The sequence below is a fragment of the Myotis lucifugus genome, unplaced genomic scaffold (genome assembly GCF_000147115.1).
Source record: "Myotis lucifugus unplaced genomic scaffold, Myoluc2.0 scaffold_482, whole genome shotgun sequence".
NCBI lineage: Eukaryota > Metazoa > Chordata > Mammalia > Chiroptera > Vespertilionidae > Myotis > Myotis lucifugus.
In genome coordinates this window covers 501484-511779 of record NW_005871530.1, presented here as the reverse complement: position 1 = coordinate 511779, position 10296 = coordinate 501484, and the positions used below count along the sequence as shown (strand labels likewise).

The following is a 10296-nucleotide window of genomic DNA, read 5'->3' as shown; positions in this document are numbered from 1 at the left end:
ACGCCCACAGGCAGAACAAATGGGACAAGCTGCTCCTCCGAAGCTGCAGCCCCGGACTCCCGGACGCTGGGCTGGCCAGGGCTCTGCCAGCCACGGCCCTCGCTTTCCTCAGTCCCGTCTTCTTGCTGCTGCTGCTCCCTGATCACCTGCTCGTGAATCTCCTGGACCACGCGGGAGAGCTCGTTGAAGTCGCGGAAGATCTCGCCCTCTCGCAGCCGGATGCGGCGCAGGAGGTGGATCTCTAACGTCTGGATGAACTTTCCCGTGATCTTCGTGACCCTGGCATACTTCCCATGGAAGCTGAGCACGGATATCGTTACGTAATGGGCATCGCATTTGCCTTGGAAGAGGCCTGGCCTGATGAGGTCGTCCGGGTGGCTAGGCGGGAGGTAGATGCGGCGGTAGGTCTGGCAGTAGAAACACCGCAATCTGTCCTCCTGTGACAGCACGAACCTCCGTCTTCCCCTACGCGGCCTTCCTAGATACTTTTGGTGGCATCTCTCGTTGCACAGAATGCTTAAGCTGTCCTTCTGAATCTGTATGCTGCCGAGGTCGAAAAACGTGGAGGGGCCGTTCTTGTACTCCAGCGTGGCTGATTTCCTCTTCCTCAGGCGAATTCTAAACTGGGGCTCCCATTGCATTTGGTCATCCACATGGTTGTTAAGGTGAGATTCGTACCACCAACCAGTAATGCCTGAACCATCCATCACTACATTCAGCAGGTCTTTATAGCTTGAACCTAGCTGCCACAAACCCAAAATGTTTCTGTATGGGAACATCTTTGTGTAGAGTTTTCCATAAGACATACCGATCCTGTCGTGCAGGTTTTCACGAAGGCCATACTCCTCCCGGCAGCGCCGTCTCCAGATGCTGTCGATGTGCAGGATGTGGTGGAATTTGGTGCAGACCTGGGCCAGGCTGGGCAGGTCGGTGCCGGGGAGCGAGGAGCAGATCTCCACCAGCATCTCCACTGGCAGGTCCAGCAGGGAGCAGTGCGGGGGTGGCCTGGGGCTCGAGATTCCTCCACTCCCCGCCCAGCACCGCGCTGGGGCGTTCGCCTCAAGGTGCTTTTCTGCCGGGGCCGGCTTGCCCTGGGCCGCTGCCGTCTCAGCTGGGCCCTGGCGCTTAGTCCGCTCAGTCCGCTCTGACTCAGACTCCAACTGAGCTTTGTTCCTTCCTAGGTGGCGGGACAGAGAACTTCCCAACACAAGTCTTTGGCATCTATGTGTTAGGTCGGAGAGAGCCCAGAATCGGATACATGTAGACATGTGATCAGACAATGGACTTCCCCTGGAATTTCTCACACATAACGCTCTCCAGTTCCGTCCATGCTGTTGCAAATGGCAAGAACTCCTTCTTTTTTACCACAGTGCAGTACAGTATTCCATTGTGTAGCTATACCAGAGTTTTTTTGGTTTTTTACTGTATTTCTGTGCAATGTCCCTCCCCCCCGCACCGCCCATAGGCATATCCCTGGAGGCATATCCCTACAGAAAGCAGATTAGTGACTGCCTGGGGCTACGCCTGGAGGCCAGGGAATGGGCACTGGGAAAGGGAGGTGACTGTGAATGGGTATGGGTTTCAAGTCCTACAATTGGCTCCTCTCTGAGGGGGCGTGGCTAGGCCCTGGGGGGCGTGGCTGGACTTTAGGGCGGACCCAGCCAGCTTAAAAGGGTGTGGAGGAGAGGCAGCAGCCCATTCTGCTGTGGCTGTTCAGCGTGGAGGCATGGAGGAGTGCGCTTGCCTCTGCGGCTTGGGCTCTTCTCGGGGATGTCGGTGCTGTCAGAAGCGCCAGGACCCGGCTGAGACTGCAAAGGCCGAGGGCAAGCATTGTCCTCAGAAGCGCCAGCGCCCAGCTGAGCTGGCAGCGGCCGAGGGCAAGCGGTGTCCTCAGAAGCGCCCGCGCCAGGCTGAGCTGGCAGCGGCCCAGGGCAAACCGGCCCCGGCAGAAAAGCACCTCGAGGCGGACGGGGCAGCGCGGTGCTGGGCGGGGAGTGGAGGAATCGCGAGCCCCAGGCCGCCCCCGCACTGCTCCCTGCTGGACCTGCCAGTGGAGATGCTGGTGGAGATCTGCTCCTCGCTCCCTGGCACGGAGCTGCCCAACCTGGCCCAGGTCTGCACCAAATTCCACCGCATCCTGCACAGCAACAGCGTCTGGAGACGGCGCTGCCAGGAGGAGTACGGCCTTCGTGAAAACTTGCAGGAGCTGGAGATGATCGCTACGTCTTATCGAGAAGTCTATGCGAAGCTGTTCCACCCATACAGACACATTTTGGGATTGTGGCAGGAAGATACTGAGGACTATAAAACACTGCTGTATGTAGCGGTGGACGGCTTAGGCATTACCGGTTGGACGTACGGGCCTCGTCTTAACACCCATGTGGACGGCCCAATGCAATTCAAGCCCGCGTTCAGAATTCGCCTGACGGAGGGCAAATCGGCCACGGTGGAGTGCATGGAAGGCTGCCACCGCAGGCCCCACAGCCGCCACCTGCAGATTCAGAGGAATATGTTCAGCACCCACTGCAACAAGAGAGACCACCGAAAGGATTCACCAGGGCGGCTTAGGGAGGAATGGGGGCGGGGGCTGCGGGGGAACCACAGGTATGACTGGCTGACCTACCGCCGCCTCTACCTCCCGCCCAGCCACCCAGACGACCTTATCAGGCCAGGCCTCTTTCAAAGCAAAAACCTTCCCTTCGGCCTAATGATTGCCATGCTCAGCTTCCATGGCAAGTACGCCAGGGTCACGAAGATCACGGGATTCTCCTTCGGGACCTTAGAGATCCACCTCATGCGCCGCATCCAGCTGCGAGAGGGCGAGATCTTCCGCGACTTCAACGAGCTCTCCCGCGTGGTCCAGGAGATTCACGAGCAGGTGATCAGGGAGCAGCAGCAAGAAGACGGGACTGAGGAAAGCGAGGGCCGTGGCTGGCAGAGCCCTGGCCAGCCCAGCGTCGCGGAGTCCAGGGCTGCAGCTTCGGAGGAGCAGCCTGTCCCGTTTGTTCTGCCTGTGGGCGTGCGCTCAAGAGACCACGACTACCCCCGAACCTGCAGGATGTGTTTCTATGGCGTGGTCACTGTTACCTTACATGGCTTGCCCTGGCGCCACCCTGGAGTCTTCATCCTGTTCGATGAGAACCACTTCGGGTTCATCTGGCTGGAGGTGAAATCCTTCGTCCTGTACGGCAGAGTCCAGAACACCTTCCAGAATGTGGAGGCACCATCCCCGCAGGCCTTCCAGGAGCTGCTCAAGTCCGTTCAGTCCTCGCCCTGACTGGTGTAGCTCAGCGGATAGAGCGTCCGCCTGTGAACTCAAGGGCCCCGGGTTCGATTCCCGTCAAGGGCATGTACCTTGCTTGCGGGCACATCCCCAGTGGGGAGTGTGCAGGGGGAAGCTGATCGATGTTTCTCTCTCATGGACGTTTCTGACTCTCCATCCCTCTCCCATCCTCTCTGTAGAAAACCAATAAAATACATTGAAAAGAAAGAAAGAAAGAACAGTCAGTCCCAACCCCTTAGGAGGAGCAGCTTGCTTGCACTTTGAAGATTTGACCTTCTGACCCGGTTACCCACCTTTGTTTATTGAATCCTCACCCGAGGATATTTGGTGTATAGAGAGAGTAGGGGAGAGAGGGAAAGAAAGAAATAAAAATCAATGTGAGAGAAACACATCAGTAGGTTGCCTCCTGCCCAAGCCGGGAGCAGGGCCAGGCTGGGTAGGGGCCAGCAATTGAGGTCGAAATAAACCTGAGACCAGTGGTCTCAACCTCCTAATACTTCGACTCTTTAATACAGTTCCTCATGTTGTGGTGACCCCCAATTTCATTGGTACAAGTTGAACACAATTAAAGCACAGTGATTAATCACATAAAAATAAATATAGACATCTTAGTTAGTGTCTATTTTTTATTTATTAACACCGAACTCACGGCCAATAGCAATAGGGCTCATTCCTTATGAAAGCTTATCTAACAGATACATTATCTCCAGAAAGCATAGCTTAGTGCGTTGGCACTAAGGTTGCGGGCAATTTTAAACAGCAGGGGCCACAGGCTCCTGGGTTGGCGTCTTCAGAGACAAATGAGGACTGTTCTCATTCCTCACAGGGATCTGAAGAAAAGAAGGAACATGGGGAAAGGCAGAAAGCAGCAGCTCCTCAGACTCCAGGAATAGCCATCAAGATGCCAGCAGCTCCCGATCATCCTCCTGGGGAAACACCTCTGACTCAGACTCCAACTGAGCTTTGTTCATTCCTAGGTGGCAGGACAGAGAACTTCCCAACACAAGACTTTGGCATCTATGTGTTAGGTCGGAGAGAGCCCTCAATCGGATACATGCAGACACGTGATGAGACAATGGACTTCCCCTGGAATTTCTCACACATCATGCTCTCCAGTTCCATCCATGCTGTTGTTGCAAACCGCAAGAAGTCCTTCTTTTTATTTTTTTTATTTTTTTACGACAGTGCCGTACGGTATTCCATTGTGTAGCTATACCAAGGTTTGTTTTGTTTTTTTACTGCATTTCTGTGCAATGTCCCTCCCCGACCCCCCCATAGGCATCTCCCTGGAGGCTTATTCCTACGGAAAGCAGAGTATGACTGCCTGGGGCTACGCCTGGAGGGCTTGGGAGGGGGCACTGGGAAAGGGAGGTGACTATGAATGGGTATGGGTTTCAAGTCCTCCAATTGGCTCCCCTCTGAGGGGGCGTGGCTAGGCCCTGGGGGGCGTGGCTGGACTTTAGGGCGCACCCAGCCAGCTTAAAAGCGTGTGGAGGAGAGGCAGCCGCCCATTCTGCTGTGGCTGTTCAGCGTGGAGGCATGGAGGAGTGCGCTTGCCTCTGCGGCTTGGGCTCTTCGTGGGGATGTCGGTGCTGTCAGAAGCGCCAGGACCCGGCTGAGACTGCAAAGGCCGAGGGCAAGCGATGTCCTCAGAAGCGCCAGCGCCCAGCTGAGCTGGCAGCGGCCGGGGGCAAGCGGTGTCCTAGAAAGCACCCGCGCCAGGCTGAGCTGGCAGCGGCCCAGGGCAAACCGGCCCTGGCAGAAAAGCACCTCGAGGCGGACGGGGCAGCGCGGTGCTGGGCAGGGAGTGGAGGAATCGCGAGCCCCAGGCCGCCCCCGCACTGCTCCCTGCTGGACCTGCCAGTGGAGATGCTGGTGGAGATCTGCTCCTAGCTCCCCGGCAGGGAGCTGCCCAACCTGGCCCAGGTCTGCACCAAATTCCACCGCATCCTGCACAGCGACAGCATCTGGAGACGGCGCTGCCGGGAGGAGTACGGCCTTCGTGAAAACTTGCAGGAGCTGGAGATGATCGGTACGTCTTATCGAGAAGTCTATGCGAAGCTGTTCCACCCATACAGACACATTTTGGGACTGTGGCAGGAAGATACTGAGGACTATAAAACACTGCTCTATGTAGCGGTGGACGGCTTAGGCATTACCGGTTGGACGTACGGGCCTCGTCTTAACACCCATGTGGACGGCCCAATGCAATTCAAGCCCGCGTTCAGAATTCGCCTGACCGAGGGCAAATCGGCCACGGTGGAGTGCATGGAAGGCTGCCACCGCAGGCCCCACAGCCGCCACCTGCAGATTCGGAGGAACATGTTCAGCACCCACTGCAACAAGAGAGACCACCGAAAGGGTTCACCAGCGCGGCTTAGGGAGGAATGGGGGTGGGGGCTGCGGAGGGACCACAGGTATGACTGGCTGACCTACCGCCGCCTCTACCTCCCTCCCAGCCACCCGGATGACCTCATCAGGCCAGGCCTCTTCCAAAGCAAAAACCTTCGCCTGGGCCTGATGATTGCCATGCTCAGCTTCCATGGCAAGTACGCTAGGGTCACAGAGATCACAGGATTCTCCTTCGGGACCTTAGAGATCCACGTCATGCGCCGCATCCAGCTGCGAGAGGGCGAGATCTTCCGAGACTTCTTCGAGCTCTGCTGCGTGGTCCAGGAGATTCAGGAGCAGGTGATCAGGGAGCAGCAGCAAGAAGACGGGACTGAGGAAAGCGAGGGCCGTGGCTGGCAGAGCCCTGGCCAGCCCAGCGTCGGGGAGTCCAGGGCTGCAGCTTCGGAGGACAAGCCTGTCCCGTTTGTTCTGCCTGTGGGCACGCGCTTAAGAGACTGCGACTACCCCCGAACCTGCAGGATGTGTTTCTATGGCGTGAAGATTGTTACCTTAGATGGCTTCACCTGGCGCCACCCTGGAGTCTTCATCCTGTTCGATGAGAACCACTTCGGGTTCATCTTGCTGGAGTTGCAATCTTTCTTTCTGTACGGCAGAGTCCAGAACACCTTCCAGAATGTGGAGGCACCATCCCCGCAGGCCTTCCAGGAGCTGCTCAAGTCCGTTCAGTCCTCGCCCTGACTGGTGTAGCTCAGCGGATAGAGCGACGGCCTGCGGACTCAAGGGCCCCGGGTTCGATTCCCGTCAAGGGCATGTACCTTGCTTGCGGGCACATCCCCAGTGGGGAGTGTGCAGGGGGAAGCTGATCGATGTTTCTCTCTCATGGACGTTTCTGACTCTCCATCCCTCTCCAAGAAAGAAAGAAAGAAAGAAAGAAAGAAAGAAAGAAAGAAAGAAAGAAAGAAAGAAAGAAAGAACAGTCAGTCCCAACCCCTTAGGAGGAGCAGCTTGCATGCACTTGGAAGATTTGACCTTCTGACCAGGTTACCCACCTTTGTTTTTTTGAATCCTCACCCGAGGATATTTGATGTATAGAGAGAGTAGGGGAGAGAGGGAAAGAAAGAAATAAAAATCAATGTGAGAGAAACACATCAGTAGGTTGCCTCCTGCCCAAGCCCAGAGCAGGGCCAGGCTGGGTAGTGGCCAGCAATTGAGGTCGAAATAAACCTTAGACCAGTGGTCTCAACCTTCCTAATGCTGCGACTCTTTAATACAATTCCTCATGCTGTGGTGACCCCCAATTTCATTGTTACAAATTGAACATAATTAAAGCACAGTGATTAATCACACAAAAATAAACAAAGACACCTAGGTTAATATCTATTTTTTATTTATTAACATTGGACTCATGGCCAATAGCAATAGGGCTCATTCCTTATGAAAGCTTATCTAACAGATACATTTTTTCCAGAAAGCATAGCTTAGTGCGTTGGCACTAAGGTTGCGGGCAATTTTAAACAGCAGGGGCCACAGGCTCCTGGGATGGCGTCTTCAGAGACAAATGAGACATTCCTCACGGGGATCTGAAGAAAAGAAGGAACATGGGGAAAGGCAGAAAGCAGCAGCTCCTCAGACACCAGGAATAGCCATCAAGATGCCAGCAGCTCCCGCTCATCCTCCTGGGGAAACACCTCTGACTCAGACTCCAACTGAGCTTTGTTCATTCCTAGGTGGCAGGACAGAGAACTTCCCAACACAAGACTTTGACATCTATGGGTTAGGTCGGAGAGAGCTCAGAATCGGATACATGCAGACACGTGATCAGACAATGGACTTCCCCCGGAATTTCTCACACATAATGCTCTCCAGTTCCATCCAAGCTGTTGTTGCAAACCGCAAGAAGTCCTTTTTTTTTTTTTTTTTACGACAGTGCCGTACAGTATTCCATTGTGTAGCTATACCAGGGTTTGTTTTGTTTTTTTACTGCATTTCTGTGCAATGTCCCTCCCCCACCCCCCATAGGCATCTCCCTGGAGGCTTATCCCTAAGGAAAGCAGAGTATGACTGCCTGGGGCTACGCCTGGAGGGCTTGGGAGGGGGCACTGGGAAAGGGAGGTGACTATGAATGGGTATGGGTTTCAAGTCCTCCAATTGGCTCCCCTCTGAGGGGGCGTGGCTAGGCCCTGGGGGGCGTGGCTGGACTTTAGGGCGGACCCAGCCAGCTTAAAAGCGTGTGGAGGAGAGGCAGCGGCCCATTCTGCTGTGGCTGTTCAGCGTGGAGGCATGGAGGAGTGCGCTTGCCTCTGCGCCTTGGGCTCTTCGCGGGGATGTCGGTGTTGTCAGAAGCGCCAGGACCCGGCTGAGACTGCAAAGGCCGAGGGCAAGCGATGTCCTCAGAAGCGCCAGCGCCCAGCTGAGCTGGCAGCGGCCGAGGGCAAGCGGTGTCCTCAGAAGCGCCCGCGCCAGGCTGAGCTGGCAGCGGCCCAGGGCAAACCGGCCCCGGCAGAAAAGCACCTCCAGGCGGACGGGGCAGCGCGGTGCTGGGCGGGGAGTGGAGGAATCGCGAGCCCCAGGCCGCCCCCGCACTGCTCCCTGCTGGACCTGCCAGTGGAGATGCTGGTGGAGATCTGCTCCTCGCTCCCCGGCACGGAGCTGCCCAACCTGGCCCAGGTCTGCACCAAATTCCACCGCATCCTGCACAGCCACAGCATCTGGAGACGGCGCTGCCGGGAGGAGTACGGCCTTCGTGAAAACTTGCAGGAGCTGGAGATGATCGGTACGTCTTATCGAGAAGTCTATGCGAAGCTGTTCCACCCATACAGACACATTTTGGGATTGTGGCAGGAAGATACTGAGGACTATAAAACACTGCTCTATGTGGCGGTGGACGGCTTAGGCATTACCGGTTGGACGTACGGGCCTCGTCTTAACACCCATGTGGACGGCCCAATGCAATTCAAGCCCGCGTTCAGAATTCGCCTGACGGAGGGCAAATCGGCCACGGTGGAGTGCATGGAAGGCTGCCACCGCAGGCCCCACAGCCGCCACCTGCAGATTCGGAGGAACATGTTCAGCACCCACTGCAACCAGAGAGACCACCGAAAGGATTCACCAGGGCGGCTTAGGGAGGAATGGGGGCGGGGGCTGCGGGGGGACCACAGGTATGACTGGCTGACCTACCGCCGCCTCTACCTCCCGCCCAGCCACCCAGACGACCTCATCAGGCCAGGCCTCTTTCAAAGCAAAAACCTTCCCTTCGGTCTAATGATTGCCGTGCTCAGCTTCCATGGCAAGTACGCCAGGGTCACGAAGATCACGGGATTCTCCTTCGGGACCTTAGAGATCCACCTCATGCGCCGCATCCAGCTGCGAGAGGGCGAGATCTTCCGAGACTTCTTCGAGCTCTGCTGCGTGGTCCAGGAGATTCAGGAGCAGGTGATCAGGGAGCAGCAGCAAGAAGACGGGACTGAGGAAAGCGAGGGCCGTGGCTGGCAGAGCCCTGGCCAGCCCAGCGTCGGGGAGTCCAGGGCTGCAGCTTCGGAGGACCAGCCTGTCCCGTTTGTTCTGCCTGTGGGCACGCGCTTAAGAGACCGCGACTACCCCCGAACCTGCAGGATGTGTTTCTATGGCGTGGTCACTGTTACCTTACATGGCTTGCCCTGGCGCCACCCTGGAGTCTTCATCCTGTTCGATGAGAACCACTTCGGGTTCATCTGGCTGGAGGTGAAATCCTTCATCCTGTACGGCAGAGTCCAGAACACCTTCCAGAATATGGAGGCACCATCCCCGCAGGCCTTCCAGGAGCTGCTCAAGTCCGTTCAGTCCTCGCCCTGACAGGTGTAGCTCAGCGGATAGAGCGTCGGCCTGTGAACTCAAGGGCCCCGGGTTCGATTCCTGTCAAGGGCATGTACCTTGCTTGCGGGCACATCCACAGTGGGGAGTGTGCAGGGGGAAGCTGATCGATGTTTCTCTCTCATGGACGTTTCTGACTCTCCATCCCTCTTCCATCCTCTCTGTAGAAAACCAATAAAATACATTGAAAAGAAAGAAAGAAAGAACAGTCAGTCCCAACCCCTTAGGAGGAGCAGCTTGCTTGCACTTTGAAGATTTGACCTTCTGACCAGGTTACCCACCTTTGTTTATTGAATCCTCACCCGAGGATATTTGGTGTATAGAGAGAGTAGGGGAGAGAGGGAAAGAAAGAAATAAAAATCAATGTGAGAGAAACACATCAGTAGGTTGCCTCCTGCCCAAGCCCAGAGCAGGGCCAGGCTGGGTAGGGGCCAGCAATTGAGGTCGAAATAAACCTGAGACCAGTGGTCTCAACCTCCTAATACTGCGACTCTTTAATACAGTTCCTCATGTTGTGGTGACCCCCAATTTCATTGGTACAAGTTGAACACAATTAAAGCACAGTGATTAATCACACAAAAATAAATAAAGACACCTTAGTTAATATCTATTTTTTATTTATTAACATTGGACTCACGGCCAATAGCAATAGGGCTCATTCCTTATGAAAGCTTATCTAACAGATACATTTTTTCCAGAAAGCATAGCTTAGTGCGTTGGCACTAAGGTTGCGGGCAATTTTAAACAGCAGGGGCCACAGGCTCCTGGGATGGCGTCTTCAGAGACAAATGAGACATTCCTCACGGGGATCT

General features: G+C 55.6%; 3 pseudogenes; all 3 read left to right on the top strand.

Moving 5' to 3' along the window:
- Nucleotides 1-1719: 1719 nt before the first annotated feature.
- On the top strand, nt 1720-3277 carry LOC102435489 (annotated as a pseudogene).
- Nucleotides 3278-5301: 2024 nt separating this feature from the next.
- On the top strand, nt 5302-6373 carry LOC102435182 (annotated as a pseudogene).
- Nucleotides 6374-7637: 1264 nt separating this feature from the next.
- On the top strand, nt 7638-9466 carry LOC102434879 (annotated as a pseudogene).
- The last annotated feature ends 830 nt before the right edge of the window (nt 9467-10296 follow it).